Genomic DNA, 15,719 nt, shown 5'->3' with positions numbered 1-15,719 from the left:
TGTAGCAGCTGTAAGACTCATCTGCCAACTTTACTGTTGGTGTTAAACAGCCAACCAAAGGGCATAACTTCTGGTATCTGTCTCCTTTTGTTTTCAGTCCCTGAAGTGAGCTTTCTTTCATGGCACACCACTGAGTTTGACTCACTTAATACAGCCTTTATCCCTTCCTAAAGAGGACCATTGTAAAGTGTAAAAGGAGCTGCATTATTAATGTGAATAGAAAGAAAAATGAAATGGAAGAAGGCAGAAATGAAATGAATGAAGTAGAGCAAAGCTAGGAGTAGGTGGGAAGAAGGGGGCTGAAAGAAAGGTCTTGCAGAAAGTTATGACAGTACATTGTTGAAAAGTTTCTCAGCACAATTAGTCCAAATTACCTGTGAAGAGAGATGGAGTGGGCTGCTGGTGGTGGAAGAATTGACTATTTTTTTCCCTTGGCATCCTGTAAGCATGAAAAAGAAGACATGAGTGTAATTTACAGTGGATATAAATTCTTTGTTGTGTGCCTTCACATCACCTCTGATTTATGATGACCTTATCATGCTTTTTTTAAAACAAGAAATTAGATTTGGGGAAGTTGGGTTTCTGTTGTAATATTTAAATACATGACAGGAGATTCCCCGCAGTTGTAGTCAGTAGGATGAAGGACAAATACCTAGTTTCAGAATAACTGATAAATTCTTTATTTAGCAATCTAACTCCAAAGATACACACACACACACAAAATCCCTCTGCTCACATGTTGAGGATTTCCCTTCTGCTCTTCACCACTGTAGTCCCCAGCATATGCTCCAAACATCCTCCAAAGGATATGCAAACTTCTGGAGGACCATTAACAGGGACAGCAATTGGAAGCAGAATTTGATTCACTAGCAGTTTGTGGAAGGACCATGTTAGAGAAAACCTTTAATCAAAATTATGAGAAAAAGACAATATAGTCAACCCTCTGTATCCATGGAATCTTTATCCATGGATTCAAGCATCCATGGCACATATATACATATATATTCCCTAAAGCAAACACTGATTTTTTAATAAGGGACACCATTTTACTACCCCACTGTATTTAATGGTGCTTGAGCATCCATTGATTTTACTATCCAAAGGGGGTCCTGGAACCAAATCCCAGCGGGTAACAAGGGCCACAGTCTCTTGTGTGCGTATCAAACAATCCCTCTGGTGCCAACTATGTCAGATACACATTAACACAGAAAGTTGGTAAATCCTAAATGACCCATCTGGATCATAAAATTTCAAAGAATACTGAATGCCTGGCGCTTAACTCTATCAGCTGCTTCTCATTGCCAGAATAACACAAAATTATTAACATAACCCCGGAAATGTCTGAAATTTCTTTGGGAAGATGGAAACAGTGCTACTGAAATCAGTTAATACTTTAAAACCTGAAGATTAAAATATATATATTTTTTAAAAATAGGGATCAGCACCATAGCTCTTTTGCAATGTCTCTCTCCATGAATCCCAGACTCTGGTGGCTCTAAATTTTAATGAGTCTTCTCCCATCCATAATTTTTCAAAGTAAACATTCTAGGGAGTGCCCATGATGTACCTGGTCAGGGTTTCAGAAGCTTAGTGGGTTAACATGGGCAAGTTTGTCCTTAGTCAAAGTTAAGTTGCTCCCTTCACATACATAAGACAGGTCCAGTGGAAAGATCTGAATTATAACAAGAATGGACAGAAGGTGTGGATTGGGATTTATTGAAAGATTTCTGGATAATTTGCAGTAGTTTGGCTCTCCAATGTTCAGCTATTGAACAACATAATTAACCCTTCACTTAAATACATTATATAAAGGAAACAGAGAAAACTTGGGGAAACCTGGAGTGGATCTTTGTGTGATAGGACTATGAATTTCATTTTGTTTCAGTACTCAGTACAAATCTCTCAGTTCAGAATTCTTTAATTATCATTGCATGTCTTTTGTTAATGGCTCTAGATGGTGGATTTGGTTTTCTAAGGAGAACACACACACATATGCATATGTAAAGTAGATCCTATAAATTTTTAGATCTGTTCAGTTCTGAATTGTAGGATTGTTTCTCTCTCTCCATAAAGTGATCCCTTGATAATTTTATTGCGAGTTAAGAATGGGAAAGTTGGAATATCTAAATTCATAGGATTCACATTCAATATCTGATTCATATGCCTTCAACAATTGAATTTAGGCCTTTAAAGTAGTTCTAAGGGCTGAAAGGACCAAAGTGCTGGTGGTTGGGAAAAGATAAAGTTGACACTTGAGTTCTTCAATAGTGGTTGATACTATTGCTTTCCTCATCACAGACAACTGATGTATTCTGTAATGGATCTCAAACTATCATCAGCAGTAGCTCTAGGACTTAGGAAAGTGGATATTCTACTTAACCATCTCTCCCTTAAGCTTGAGTACAGAGAGATGTCCATTGGTCTCTTCTTTTCTGTAGAAAAGCTATAAGTTAAAAAAATTAATGTATTAAAGAAGTTGTTTTATTGTTCTCATCATGAATATTCTTCCTATACTCCTCTTTTTCTTTCTGTATTTTGATTGCAACTCTTTAAAGATGTTTGTGCATCAAAGATATTGTGTACAATAATTGATTACTTTTTTCAATGTTTAGGGCTTCAGAAAAATTCATGAAGACCTATATACAGAGTATGAAGAAAGCCCTTTTGGCACAGAGATCTTAAACAGAATTGATCTCTGTGCCATGCATAAAAAGAAGCAGGATTCTGGTTACTACCACTGTGAACATTCAATTTGTGTAGGACCTACAAGTTCAGAAAATAATGAGGATAAGGAAGAGCCAGGTGATGATCCCAGAGAGGAAGTTCATTGTGTGTCTCTTTCAGACCATACTAAAGCAAATTGTGGACGCAAAGATTCTGCATCTCAAAATCATTAAGAGATAGATGGAAATGTTGAGGAGGCTTCTTCAGCCACAAGGGTAAGCAAATAATAATATTAATAATAAAAATGACATGAGCATGAGAGATACAAAAACTAGAGCCAAAGATGAAACTTTCACCGGAGACGGAATGGAACTGTTGCCAGCAAATCCAGAAGCATGAAAAACAAAGGGAAAAACAGCAATGACAGATGGTCACTCGGGAGAAGTTGGAGCAAGTAAAAGCTCTTCAGAAGCTAGCTATTAATGCACAAGGGTACAAAATGTTCCTCAACTAGAAGCAGATGCAAACTGCCACCAATGCTGTCAATCAGTGCAAAAACATTGTGAAGTACGTATTTGACAATATTGCAACAGAAGAAGAAGAAAAACCCAGATACTGGTGTGCCCACCATTAATACAGATTTTGGTTTGTAAGCATGTAGAAAAATGGTTGTCATATTCAAAACATATGAGTGATAGGCACATGTTTAAAAGCCTAATCACTGGTACCATGTATTAAAGCATCTTGTTAAAGCATCATGGTTGATTGAGTTTATTTTGATATATTAGTGGCTTAATTTTAAGGAGATGTATACTTTGTAAAGGAAAAGCTTTGTTGTTAGGATCATCTGATCTTTAAATTAAGGAAAGAAATACTTGATTTAGAAATGTTAGTATTGCATGGAAATGGTGTGTTAACCGCAGAGGATAAAATAGTAATTGAAAATACTGGATTCTTAAAATAATTTGTTCAAGCAGCACTTATAATATCATCATGTTCCTCTCATGGTGTATATTAAAAGAATGAAGTAATACAAGTCAAACTCTGTGTTTATTTCCTTTCTGCTGATAGAACTGTGCTTGGATATACAGTTGTCCCTCCATATTCTCTAGGGTTAGGGGAACAAGCCCCCCGTGAATATGGAAAAACCGCAAATAACAAAAACACCATGTTTTTACCGGAGGACACCTCTCTAGGAATCTCTAGGTCCTCCAGTGCAACTCTGTGGTCAATGTCCAACATACACTGACCATAGAATGGCACTGGAGTAGCTAGAAATGGTCTTTCAGTGCAACTTTTAGTTAAAGTTGACCACAGAGTTGCACTGGAGGACCTAGACAGTCATAGAGAGAACATATTAATGAAATCCGTGAATAATCAAATCCGCAAATATCAAAGCCGCAAATATGGAGGGATGACTGTATATGTATGTTGACCTATTTTGGAAAATATACATGAGTAAAGTCATGTTATTCTTATACAAACAATTCATTGCCAAAATGAATTATGAAATTAACTGTCTCACCTATATATTCTGACTTGTATTATCTACATCAGTGCTTCTCAAGCTACGTGATATGAGGAATGGTAATTATTATTATTTTCCTAATGTGCCAGATACCAGCACCATATGTGTATCTATTGACAACTGTTTTCCTTCTTTCCTGGAAAGTCGCCACCAGGGACTGGCAGGGACCACCACTTTGAGTAGCACTGATGTAATTATAATCTGATTTTTAAAATTCAGAATGTAGTAGCATATTTTGACCAGTAGATGTCACAAATGGGAAAATGTAATAAATCAGAGTGGAAGAAAATGATACGGATCCAACAATTTATTTGGAGCTGGAGTGAGTTTGGTGTAGCCTGGCAGAAATATACTGCTCCCAAAAAGAATATCTTACAAATCTCTAAAATGGAATGAATTTTCATCATTATCATTCACACCAACTTTGCTAATAGTTTCCAAACTTTTGGATTCAGGGAGTATTTTTTACACTAACCAATCTATCGTGTAACAATGGGTTATTTATTAGGCTGTGAAAGGTTATCAGTGCACACTATCCACCAAGTAAGTAGATGACAAACAAATTGGGACAATGATGATTACCTGTCCACTGAAATCTTGAGGTCCCATTACAACTGACCATTGCTGATAATATTATTGGTTTTCAGTGCTCCTGTTACTATTTTGTTATGAGATCAGCATATGAAATGATGGGTACTACATACAGAGACACAGATATGGAAACTAAATGTTCATGTCTTTGATACCCCTAGTTGTCAAACTAGATGTATGAAACATCTTTGGTTCACACACCACCTTTGCTGGACGAACAAATATCAGGGGTGTGATTTTAGTGTAAGTTTCTGGTTTTGGCTGCCTGCTTGATAAATCTTTAGCTGGATCGAGGGTGGCGTAGTGTTTTGAGTGTTAGACTGAAACTCTAGAGATCAGGGTTTGATTCCCTGCTCAGCCATGGAAACCCACTAGATGGTCTTGGGCAAATCACATTCTCTCAGCCTCAGAGGAAAGCAAAGGAACCCCCTCTTCTGAACAAATGTTGCCCAGAAAGACTTTAAATTACACAACAAATGACCCATTTCAGGACCAATACAATTCAGGCGGAAAGCTGTGATCACCCAGGGAGGAAAGCATATCTCCTTTAATTTGTAGCTATTTGTTTCAAACCACATTAAAATGAAGCACAAAGTAACTTTCTCAAAATGCTCCTTTTTAGTGTTTTGCTGTAAATCAGATGAACCAGTAAGAGGCAACATCTCTAATGACTCTTCAAACATTTAATTACACCTCCTATTATGAATGTAACTGGATTACATGACCCATTAACAAGCATTTTCCCAAGCAGCTATTATTTTATTAAAGCTCATTAATTAACTTTTTATAGATAGATGGCAATGGACCATAGAAAGTATATACTAAAAGTGTAGCCCTTTCACTATATTTGAGAAGAATTTCTTCTATGAAATTATCAGTTATACCTAACTTGTTTTACATGTTGGATTTTATGCCTATCCATGACATAAAACACTAAACTGAAAACTTTTTAGTTTTACAAAAGCCAAGTTTTATTAAAATCAACAAAGCATTCCAAAGTCCAGGAGATAACATTTTTTATTGCTAATGGAATCCAAATTTTAACTCCTGGACTTAGGAATGTTATGTTCCCAGTGCCACATGGCCAGAAGGAAAAGGGGCCTACTTGCATAGAGATACATACAAAGAACACTAACAATGCCTTGAGAAAATGCAAGCCTGTGACTAGCATCATCATTTTATAATTTTTTCCCTCCTATATGATTCTTAACATGCTTGCCTGAGGTAACAAGTGGAGCTTCTGAAACTTGCATTAAGTATTTTTGCATTTTAGTTAGCTGATTAAAGGTATCATAGTTTTGTGGGGTTTGGATGTTATTGTACTAAACCTAAAACTGTTCACCCTGTAGTTTTCAAGGAAATTGCTTAACTGTGTGTATTGTCTCGATATTCTAACTGGAAATGACAGTTGGTTGAAGCAGACTTGCCTAATAATGTACAAATTTTCCTTGCAGTCTAAAAGCTGTGGTGGAACTGTTGTTTCACAATCCATAGTTCATTGCTATTCTCTGGTTGCAGCAAAGGTTTTTGCTTTTATGCTGTATTTTTCATTCAGATTAACAAAAGGGCTTTGAACAAGCAAATTGGCAGACCATTTGCAAAATGAGAGTAATGATGTGTTGCTGAAGTTAATGAACCCTCTTCCTTTGTGTGGAGGGAGTAACTTCTGGAATACTCAGTATAATCTTTCCTTCATTTCCCTATTGGCTTCACCAAAAATATAACAAGGCCTATGATGACAATTTTTTGAAGCATGTAGAACAGCAACATGTTTACCTTCCTCCACCCTGGGAAGATTTTTTTTTCTTCAGCTCATCCCTTATGAATAGATCTGTGATGAAATTTTGCCATTGCTGGAATTCCAGTGACTCAACTCCAGAATTGTAGTGGTGAAGAGAACCTACAGGGTCATGGTTTGGTAATATTTATTATTATTATTATTATTATTATTATTATTATTATTATTAATGTTATTTATACCCTGCCCTTCAGCCCTAATGGCTTTCAGAGTGGCTTACAATTATTATTTTTAATAAGACAGTTCCCTGCCCTCAGGCTTACAATCTAAAAGATGTGACACAAAAGGAGAAGGGAATGGTGGTGGGGAAGGGGATGAAGTCCAGCGGTTCTTCTCTCTCTCTGATACCTGGACCAAGGCAGATGGACTAGAGGGAGGGCTCTTCATCTTCAAGCTAGCCCTGGTGGAGCTGGGCCAGCCTATTCACTCCCTCCCAGGCCGAAGGATGACAGTTATGGAGAGGGGAGCTTCTATCCTCAGGCTAGCGTTGGTGGAGTTGGGCCAGTCTATTCACTCCCTCCCAGGCTGAAGGATGACAGTTATGGAGGGAGGAGCCTCCAGTCTAGCCCTGATGGAGCTGGGCCAGCCTATTCACTCCCTCCCAGGCCAAAGGATGACAGTTATGGAGGGAAGAGCCTCTATAATAGCCTGGCTTAGGATCATAGCGGGATCTAGGTCTAGTTATGTGACTGGTACTATATTCCCCTATGAGCCTACACAGGCTCAGGTCTTCAGGAGACACCATTTTTACAGTCCTACCATTTTCACAGGCATGTTTGGTGGGCTCCTCAGCTCCTGCTCCTAGGTTCCTTACTGTCCTTCTGTTGCAAAGACTTTTTTTTTTTAAATTCCAACCAATTTTCAAAAACGAGGTATTTATAAAGACATTTGTAAAGAACTGCTTTTAAATTACTTCTTTTTATTTTTAACTGTTTAGTTTTTAAGTTGTTTTTATGTTATTGACAATTTAATTAGGTTTGAATGGTAATCTTTTGTACATTTATTCAGTGCTGTCTTTGCTAAAATTTGTAAGCAGCCTTGAATTCCAGTTTTGGGGAAAGCAGTAGGATGTAAATCAAGATGAAGGTGGCAACCATAACAGCAGGAGAAGTACCACCACCACCACCACCACCACTGCAGAAAATCCTCTTTAAACAAAAACTAGTTGTAAAATTCTGCACATTTTCCTTCTATACTTCTCTAAGAATTTACTGTTTTGCAACAGTTTATATTCAGATTTTTTTTTAAAAAAAACACCTTTGGTGATTATTGCACACAAAATCTGTGCTGAGAAAGACGTGGGTTGTAACCATCACTGACGGATCTTATTGCACCTCTCCATGCCCAGGCACTAGGCAGCCCGTATTCAAGCTGGATTTATCTGGCAGCTTTTCAAGAATGGGAAAATCCCATTCATGAAAAGCTGCTGGAGAAGCCTGGGTTGGATATGGGCTGCCTACAGCCTGGGCATGGGGCACTGCAATAAGATCCGTCAGTAATGGTTACAACCCACGTCTATCTCCGCACAGATTTCTCATGCAATAATTTCCTTTGTCTTGCTTACTTCATCTAGATAAAACAAAACAATGTTTACACACACCCTTCATGAGTGAACCAAGCAGACATTCATTATTCAGCACCATCATCTCCCTCCCTCTCTGGATTGTTTCTGTTCCCCATGGTTGGAGTTACAAGTGATGTATGTTTATAGTTGAACCTGAAAAAAACAAATACCAACAGTTGTTGGTGACTGTTCTGGTTGCGTTTTTCTACTTGAGTTAATATGTCTGGCAAAAACACTGAATAGCCACCTGGCCCTCTGTCTTGATGTTAATGTGCATTAACAGTCTGATTGAGAAATGTGCAAACCTACCACACACCCCTTTGGGAACTGGGCCAGTCTATATCAGACATGGTGATGTAATAGCAGCCTTGTAACTCCCAGAGACAGATGACAAGATGTCTGTTGTCAGACAGGATTATATGAAGAGAGGTCTTCTTTCAGGCAGTCTGCTTTTTGGCTATTTAGAGCTTTGTAGATCGAAACCTACAAAAGTTTTGTGAGCCAGCGTTGTATAGCAGTTAGAGCATTGGACTATGACTCTGGAGACCAGGTTAAAATCCCTGTTCTGTCATGTAAACCCACTGGGTGATCTTGGGCAAGTCACACACTCTCAGCCTTAGAGGATGGCAATGGCAAACCTCCCTTTGAAGAAACCTGCCAAGAAAACCCAATTATAGGTTTGCCTTAGGGTCACCATAATTGGAAACAACTTGAAGGCTCATAACAACAAGGTCAAAACCAGTACTTACCATTGGGCACAGATATTAATAACAGCCCATGCATTTGGTACAATAAAGGAGTCACATGCCATTCCCTGTAATGATACCAGATTATCCCTATATATCCACATAATTGCTGGAAACCTGACTATTGCCATATAAAGTTGTGGGGTTTTGTTTTGTTTTGAAAATGCACTATGTGAACCTGGTAACCATTTTGCAATGGAGAGAAGATACTTGGGAGCAAACAGGCCAAACATTTATTTCAGAGCATACTGGGCACAAGCCTGCATGCTGCTGAACTTAGCACATGTCCCTCTCTAAAAGGTCTTCCCAAGACTGCTGCAATGGGATGCAGTTCTTTGCTAATTTTCTTCTTGAAGGCAGCAATAAGTAATTTTAGCAATTTTCTTCCATCTGTGAGAAAGTTTCTGAAAGCTGTACAGTTTCCAATAACTGTTTGCCGTTTGGGACTTATTCTGCACAAAATTCATATTTTGTATTTAGTACAGAAAACATAATAATAATAATAATAATAATAATAATAATAATAATAATAATTTGTATAACGCCCTCTGGCAAACCAATCCGGGCGGTTAACAACAGTAAAATATAAAATATGACAATTAAAAACATTTTTGCACAGGTAACCACATTTCCTGTTTTCTGGGCAGAAAATGTTGGTTTTTGGTCTAAACAACCAGGTACCAATTTTGCACAGAATATATTTCCACTTATATAATTTTCTGCAGCGGAAATGAACTATTCTGTGCAGAAAATGCTGTTTTCTGTGCCAAACAACCATGGATAAATTTGAATTGTGATAAATATGTGGAGGTATAATTGGTATTTTAACAGACATCGTTGGACTCAACAACTTGTTTATAAAGTTACCCATATAGGAATTCATAGAACCTATTCATGGATTAGCAGATTCAAGCAGGTATATTAGAAGGGAAATTTCACGCTGCTGTTATATGAATGAGAGACCTTCTTTGTTGAGCACCTTCAAGTGATTTCTGACTGATGGCAATTCTAAGGCAAACCTATGATAGTGTTTTCTTGGCATTATTTGTTTGGGTTTGTTACTGCCTTCCTATGAGGGTGAGAGAAGGTGAGTTGCCACGCAGGAATTTGAAGCCTAGTCTCCCAGAGTTTTAGGGGCTGAGAAAACTGGCCAGGATAGCACTGGTCAAGCCCATGCTATCCTAACCTGGGTACATCCCTGAGCTGGTGTGGGGACAAATGGGCATTTCAATGCCCACCGGCCATTGTGTCATGGACACGTTACTGCCATGCACCCCTTACCTTCCTGTGCTATCACCTCTATTGAGAAGACATTTGTCACATGGCTAGGTGCCTCCTTTCTATATCTGAGGATGCAACAGTGGTCTTTGCAGTAGAGGCGATGGTGAAAGAAGGTAGATGTTGCCATGGAGTTTCCTGGAAAATCTGCAGCAAACAGTACAGCGTTTGACCCAGGTTAAGGCCCCTTTGAGCTGGGATTGGACTGGGTTAACTGGATTGTTGTCCAGTCTGCCTGATCCCAGCCCAGGGGTATTGGCCTGCATCATCTAAACAGGACAATGGAAGTCAGTGGGGAGTGGAGGGGGTCACAGGCCTTTTGGCCTCTCTGAACAGCTCCACAGTCAAAAGCTTAGACCACTGTATTACACTGACTTGGCAGAGATCTCCAGACTTCTCTGTTATTAAAAGTCCTGTTCATTTCTTGCAAATTCAGGTCTGTGGCTTCCTTGATTGAGTCAATTAATACAGTCTTTTTCTGTGTTTTCAATTTTACCATGCATTATCATTTTTTTTCCAAGCGAGTCATGTCATCTCATATCACTGTTGTAGTGTTTAAAAATTCCTCACCCTAAACTAATGATTCAGGATGGCAACTTACTCATTTTTTAAAAAAACCAACTCTCTTACTTCCAACTATCCTACACAGTTGCTTTTGACAGTACTTATTAAAGATGACAGTTTTTCTTGACTGAAAATTACATAGATCTAATTTCTTAGTTTGAATGTATTTCATAATTAATTGAAACAAACCAAGCTAAACATGTTCATTGTCCCAAAATGCATAACTCTGACTGAAACAAACCTTCAGGAGTCATTAAAGAAACCTTTTATAGCGACAGCAGTGCATGAAAACTGTAAACCTAAACAGCAACACGAAAGTACATGGAGTGTTTGTCCACTGCATTCACTTTTTCACTACTTAAGTTGCTAAGAATCCTCTAAGAAAAATTGAACAGACAAAGAATATTTGCATTCTTATAAAGTGAAAATGAAAGTAATAATACCAGGACAGGTATCATGTATGATCAGAGAAATTGGAGCTTCTTTTTGTAGAGCTAAAGTCTCTTCATGTATTGTTTTAGCTGAACTCCATATGTTTAAGCTGAGGTGGTGACAGGCAATGTAGGGCACCATTACCTGAGAAGCTATAGAACACAGGGCACATCTACTGTAGAAACAATGCAGTTTGACACCCCTTTAACTGCCATGGCTCCATCCAACCAAATCCTGGGATTTATAGGCACCAGCACTCTCTACCAGAGAAAGCAGAATCCCAGGATTCCATAGGCTGTATCTGTAGCACTTAAAGTGGTGTCAAACAGCATTATTTTTACAGTGTAGCTGTATCCAAAGACATCATGTATGGAAAGTCACTGTATTTTCATATGTGTTTTCACTCATGCAAAAGACTGTGGCTTCCCAAAGGATGTGCCAGGAGAAGATAATTTGCTTTGCATGGCATTTCTTACATGGAAGTGTATTTCGGTGTAGAGAATTGTCATGTTTTAAGCAAGTCCTACTTTGGCATTCATTACTCATACAGTATAATTCCAATTGGGAATGAGGAGGAATGGGGCCATAATTTACTACCATCTTCTCGCTTGTCTCTTTCATGTACTATTTTAAAATGGGGTGCTTCCTGTACAAATCCTGTGTGCAGTGGGATTTGTTGCTGTGTATGTTCAAGTCATTTCCAACTTACGGCAACCCTAAGGTGACCTGTCATGGGGTTTTCTTGGCAAATTTCTTCAGAGGGGGTTTGCTATTGCTGTCCTCTGAAGCTGAGAGGGTGTGACTTGCCCAGGGTCACCCAGTGGGTTTCATGGCCAAGCAGAGATTTCAACCCTGTTCTCCAGAGTCATTGTTCAATGCTCAAACCACTACACCACAATGGCTTTCTGTGATACCAGGTTCTAAATTGCACAAGATGCCTATCCATACAGATCAGATTTTGCCTTTCAGACTTTTGCCCAAATGCACGCATGTGGTAGAAATGACATAATGGCTAGACCAAGACCTCTCAGCTTAGTCCTGCTTTGCCTTCTTGTATGACTGGAATCAGGTGAGTAATGAATACTTGAATATGTTAGCTGGTATGTTCAAAAGCCATGGTCTTTAGTTCATTTTGACTAAACCTTTTTTTTTAAAAAAAACATTTCTAGATTTGTGTTTGTACTGCAGTGGCATCCCAAGGCCTGGTGTCACCCATTGTGTGTGTGGGCTGCTGGAAGGTGGTAGTGGCTTCAAACCCAAGTGAGTCAGCGGTAGGGGATGGAGAGCACACAATCAGCCTTCTCCTTTGCTGTGGTGGCAGCTTCCTCTTGAACAGGAAACCACTCCCTTGGCAAAGCTGGGAGGGTGCACTTGCTCCTTCTCACCCTGCAGAGGGGGGACGAGGGGTGTCGCCCTCTTCTGAGGTATCACCCGGTGCAGTCCACACTCCTTTCATTCCCTAGTGACACCACTGTTGCATTGTGTAATAAACACAGGAAGATGAAGATAGAGATTTTCATGATTAAATGAATTGTAAAGATGGGCTTTGCTTCTATGAGCTTAAATTTTTCTTCACTCCTCTGCTTGTATTATTTGTGGGCTTGAGGGATTTCTAATAGTTTTGAAATCACAGTCTTTCTTTTATGAAATATCATCCTTCAATGTGCCAGTGCATTCTGGCAGGTGATTAAAAAGAAGTCAGCAGTATGGTATATATATCTATCACATTGTTAGTGAAATGCTCGAAAAGGATTCTTCTTTTGCTTTAAATAGCTCTCAAGTCTCATAACATATCTTTCTTAGCCAGTGTTAATGTGGCACTAATAAATCAGGAAATGTTCTGAAGCAGATAAGTTGAATTTAATTACACAGTTTTTCCATTCCTGTTGTTAAACAAATTTGCAAGGAGACCTGGTGCAGGGCTGCATTTTAAGTTCAAGGGGAAGGGGCCTGCAACATGTGCCAATTTAGCAACATGGAATTATAGTTAGGGTGCTGAATTAGCCTTTTGAATGCACTTAATGCCGATTAATTCACATGACAATTTGTGTGGAGCAAAGAGTCACTATCAGGTTCATTCCATTTCTCTGCTTGATTTCAGTAAAGGTCTGCCTAATCCATGTTTCTGTTCCTCATGTGTAAACAGATATTTCTAAGAAGTTTGCAAAAATGGAAGCAACAGCATTCCTCTGATTTTGTCAGAGTTAAGTATCTTTATTTGAGAGAGTTAAGCAGTTACATATACCTTTTTCTAATAAAAGAGCTTACATTTTTGGGGCTTATGCTGTCAGTGGAGATAGGAAAAAATTCATTTTAAAAAGTCTTTACAGAATAATTACATTTGAGGCACAGTGCCCTAAATCCAACAGCTAATCCCAACTAGAAGTGGCCCACTGAATCAAGTTCATGTTCCCATTGATTGTGTGGATCTACTCTAGCTGGGAAAGCCAGCATGGTATAGTGTCGGACTACAACTCTGGAGATCAGGGTTTGATTCCCAGGTCAGCCATGGAAACCTACTGGGTAACCTTGGGCAAGTCACATACTCTCAGCCTCAGAAATCCCTGAGATATATTTGCCTTAGTGTCACCATAAGTCTAAAACAACACCACCACCACCACCACCACCACCAACAACAACAACAACTTGACTTGCAGGCACACAATAACAACAACTCTACTTGAACTGATGCCCTAAATGGCAGATAAATGGAATAAAAACAGAGGGGAGGCGAGCTTGGTTTGGTTTCAGAGGACATGGTGGGTGAAAGACTGAAAATGGTGAATGGAAACAGGAGACTATCTTGGAGTTGATTCCCAGCACAGCATTTCTGGGCACTGTTGCCAGTGCTGTAATTTTCCTGCCAAAATTCAGTGCCAGGGTACAGCTGCAAAAGAAAATCTGTTTAAAACAGGGATTTTTTATTTATTTATTTTTGCTCATATTCTCTGGGGAGACTGTGGAGGCCACAAATAAAGGCTTAGTCCTTTGTATGATTCCCACCCTGAATTAGGCTCTAAAGGGCAATACTGTACATGACTATTTAACAGTATAATGGGGTTTATTCCCTATTAACATAATGCAAGTGTGTGTATAGGATTGTCTTAGTGAAGCTTTTGAGCCCAGAACAGAACCTCTGAGTCACTCTCTGCAGGGGAAAAATTTTTCAGACCGATGGATGCAGCATTTTGTTATTCTCGCTAGCAAAACCCTGATTAATTTGGAAAGAGTAATCTGAAAAGATGTGCTATTTGTAGATGCATGATTTATCTAAAGAATATTAGATGCATGTCAATATATTTGGTTGAAAGAGGCAACAGGACAGTATTGTTTTTAGGTGGAATCTGACTCCCAGAAGGATACCATAAAAATGAAGTTGATGTAATTGATTCAATACAAATGATTAAAAACAGGTGTTTACAAAAAGCATAAAACGTTTTGGCTTCTGGCTTCCCCAATTATATGTATTGGAATGGAAGGGATAAATAGGATCTAGTGGCATTTATAGAATTCAGAATCTATAATTATATCAGTTATATGCAAAGGGGTCTTGTGAATGGAGTGAAATAAATGCATCTGATGAAGTAGATTTAAGTCTACGAAAGCTTTCACCACATTACTTGACTACACTTTTATAGATTCCACTTTTACTGCTCTGGCTGCCTCCTGTTGCATTCTGAGGTTTGTAGTTCAGTGAGGACTAAAAGCTCTGGCTGAGAATTCTAAATGCCCATCTCTAAACTTCAAATCCCAGAATGTAACAGGAGGCAGCGAGAGCAGTTAAAGTGGAATAGCAGCACTATAAGAGTATAGCCTGGTAATCTATTCATTCTCGGGCACAGTTGGATCTTGATATTTCTCTAATGGAATTATAGTCATGTTGGAAAGGCTGATGTTTGCTGATTTAGGATTCATGAATCTGGTGAAAAGATCAGTGGTGGTTTTCCCCACATATTGCATGTTGCATCTGTGTTGCTGGCATTCAATCACAGCTAGGATGTTGGTAGAATTTCTTGTCATGTTTTGTTTAATGCCACCTGTGGTTGTTTCATGCAGGTGCACACATGTGCACACATTATATAATACTTGGATATGATCTAGGATTTCCAGTTTATATATTTATATCAGTTCTCTTCAGCAGCTTTTTTTGAGTAGATGGATGACAAAAGCAATTGTAGAAAGCTTATTAATAGGTTTTGAAAGACATGGTGAATTATCTCTCAAGGGATAGCTTGCTTAGACTGCCAAGTGGTAAAAGGTAAAAGGTGGTGGTTTGATGATGGTGTTGATAATTTATAAGGAGGTAATGGATGGAAATTGACCACAAAAGTTGCATTAGTGTCTCAATTTCTACCACCTCTTTTTGTGTGTGTTTAGAGAATACTTTCTTCAGTAAATCTAGGAGTTTCATGATGTTGCTTTCAAAGAATGGAAGATAGCCTCTTCAAAGCAGGCAGTGTTTAAGTCCCTGAATTCTTTGTTGGTATATTGTATCACTGTTGCCTATATATTTAACCATGAGGGTGTTCTCACTTAAGATTTGAAACTATTTAA

The 15,719-nt window shown here is 38.6% G+C and overlaps 1 pseudogene; it reads left to right on the top strand.

Annotated features, from left to right (window-relative positions):
* LOC149317214 (uncharacterized) overlaps window positions 1-2,897 on the top strand; it is a 28,522-nt pseudogene extending 25,625 nt beyond the window's left edge.
* Window positions 2,898-15,719: the final 12,822 nt, after the last annotated feature.

The sequence above is a fragment of the Sceloporus occidentalis genome, unplaced genomic scaffold (assembly GCF_023333645.1).
Source record: "Sceloporus occidentalis isolate IW3139 unplaced genomic scaffold, rSceOcc1.0.p SCAF_3, whole genome shotgun sequence".
Lineage (NCBI taxonomy): Eukaryota > Metazoa > Chordata > Lepidosauria > Squamata > Phrynosomatidae > Sceloporus > Sceloporus occidentalis.
Note: the sequence above shows the minus strand (reverse complement) of the source record. Positions and strands in the feature narration are given on the sequence as shown.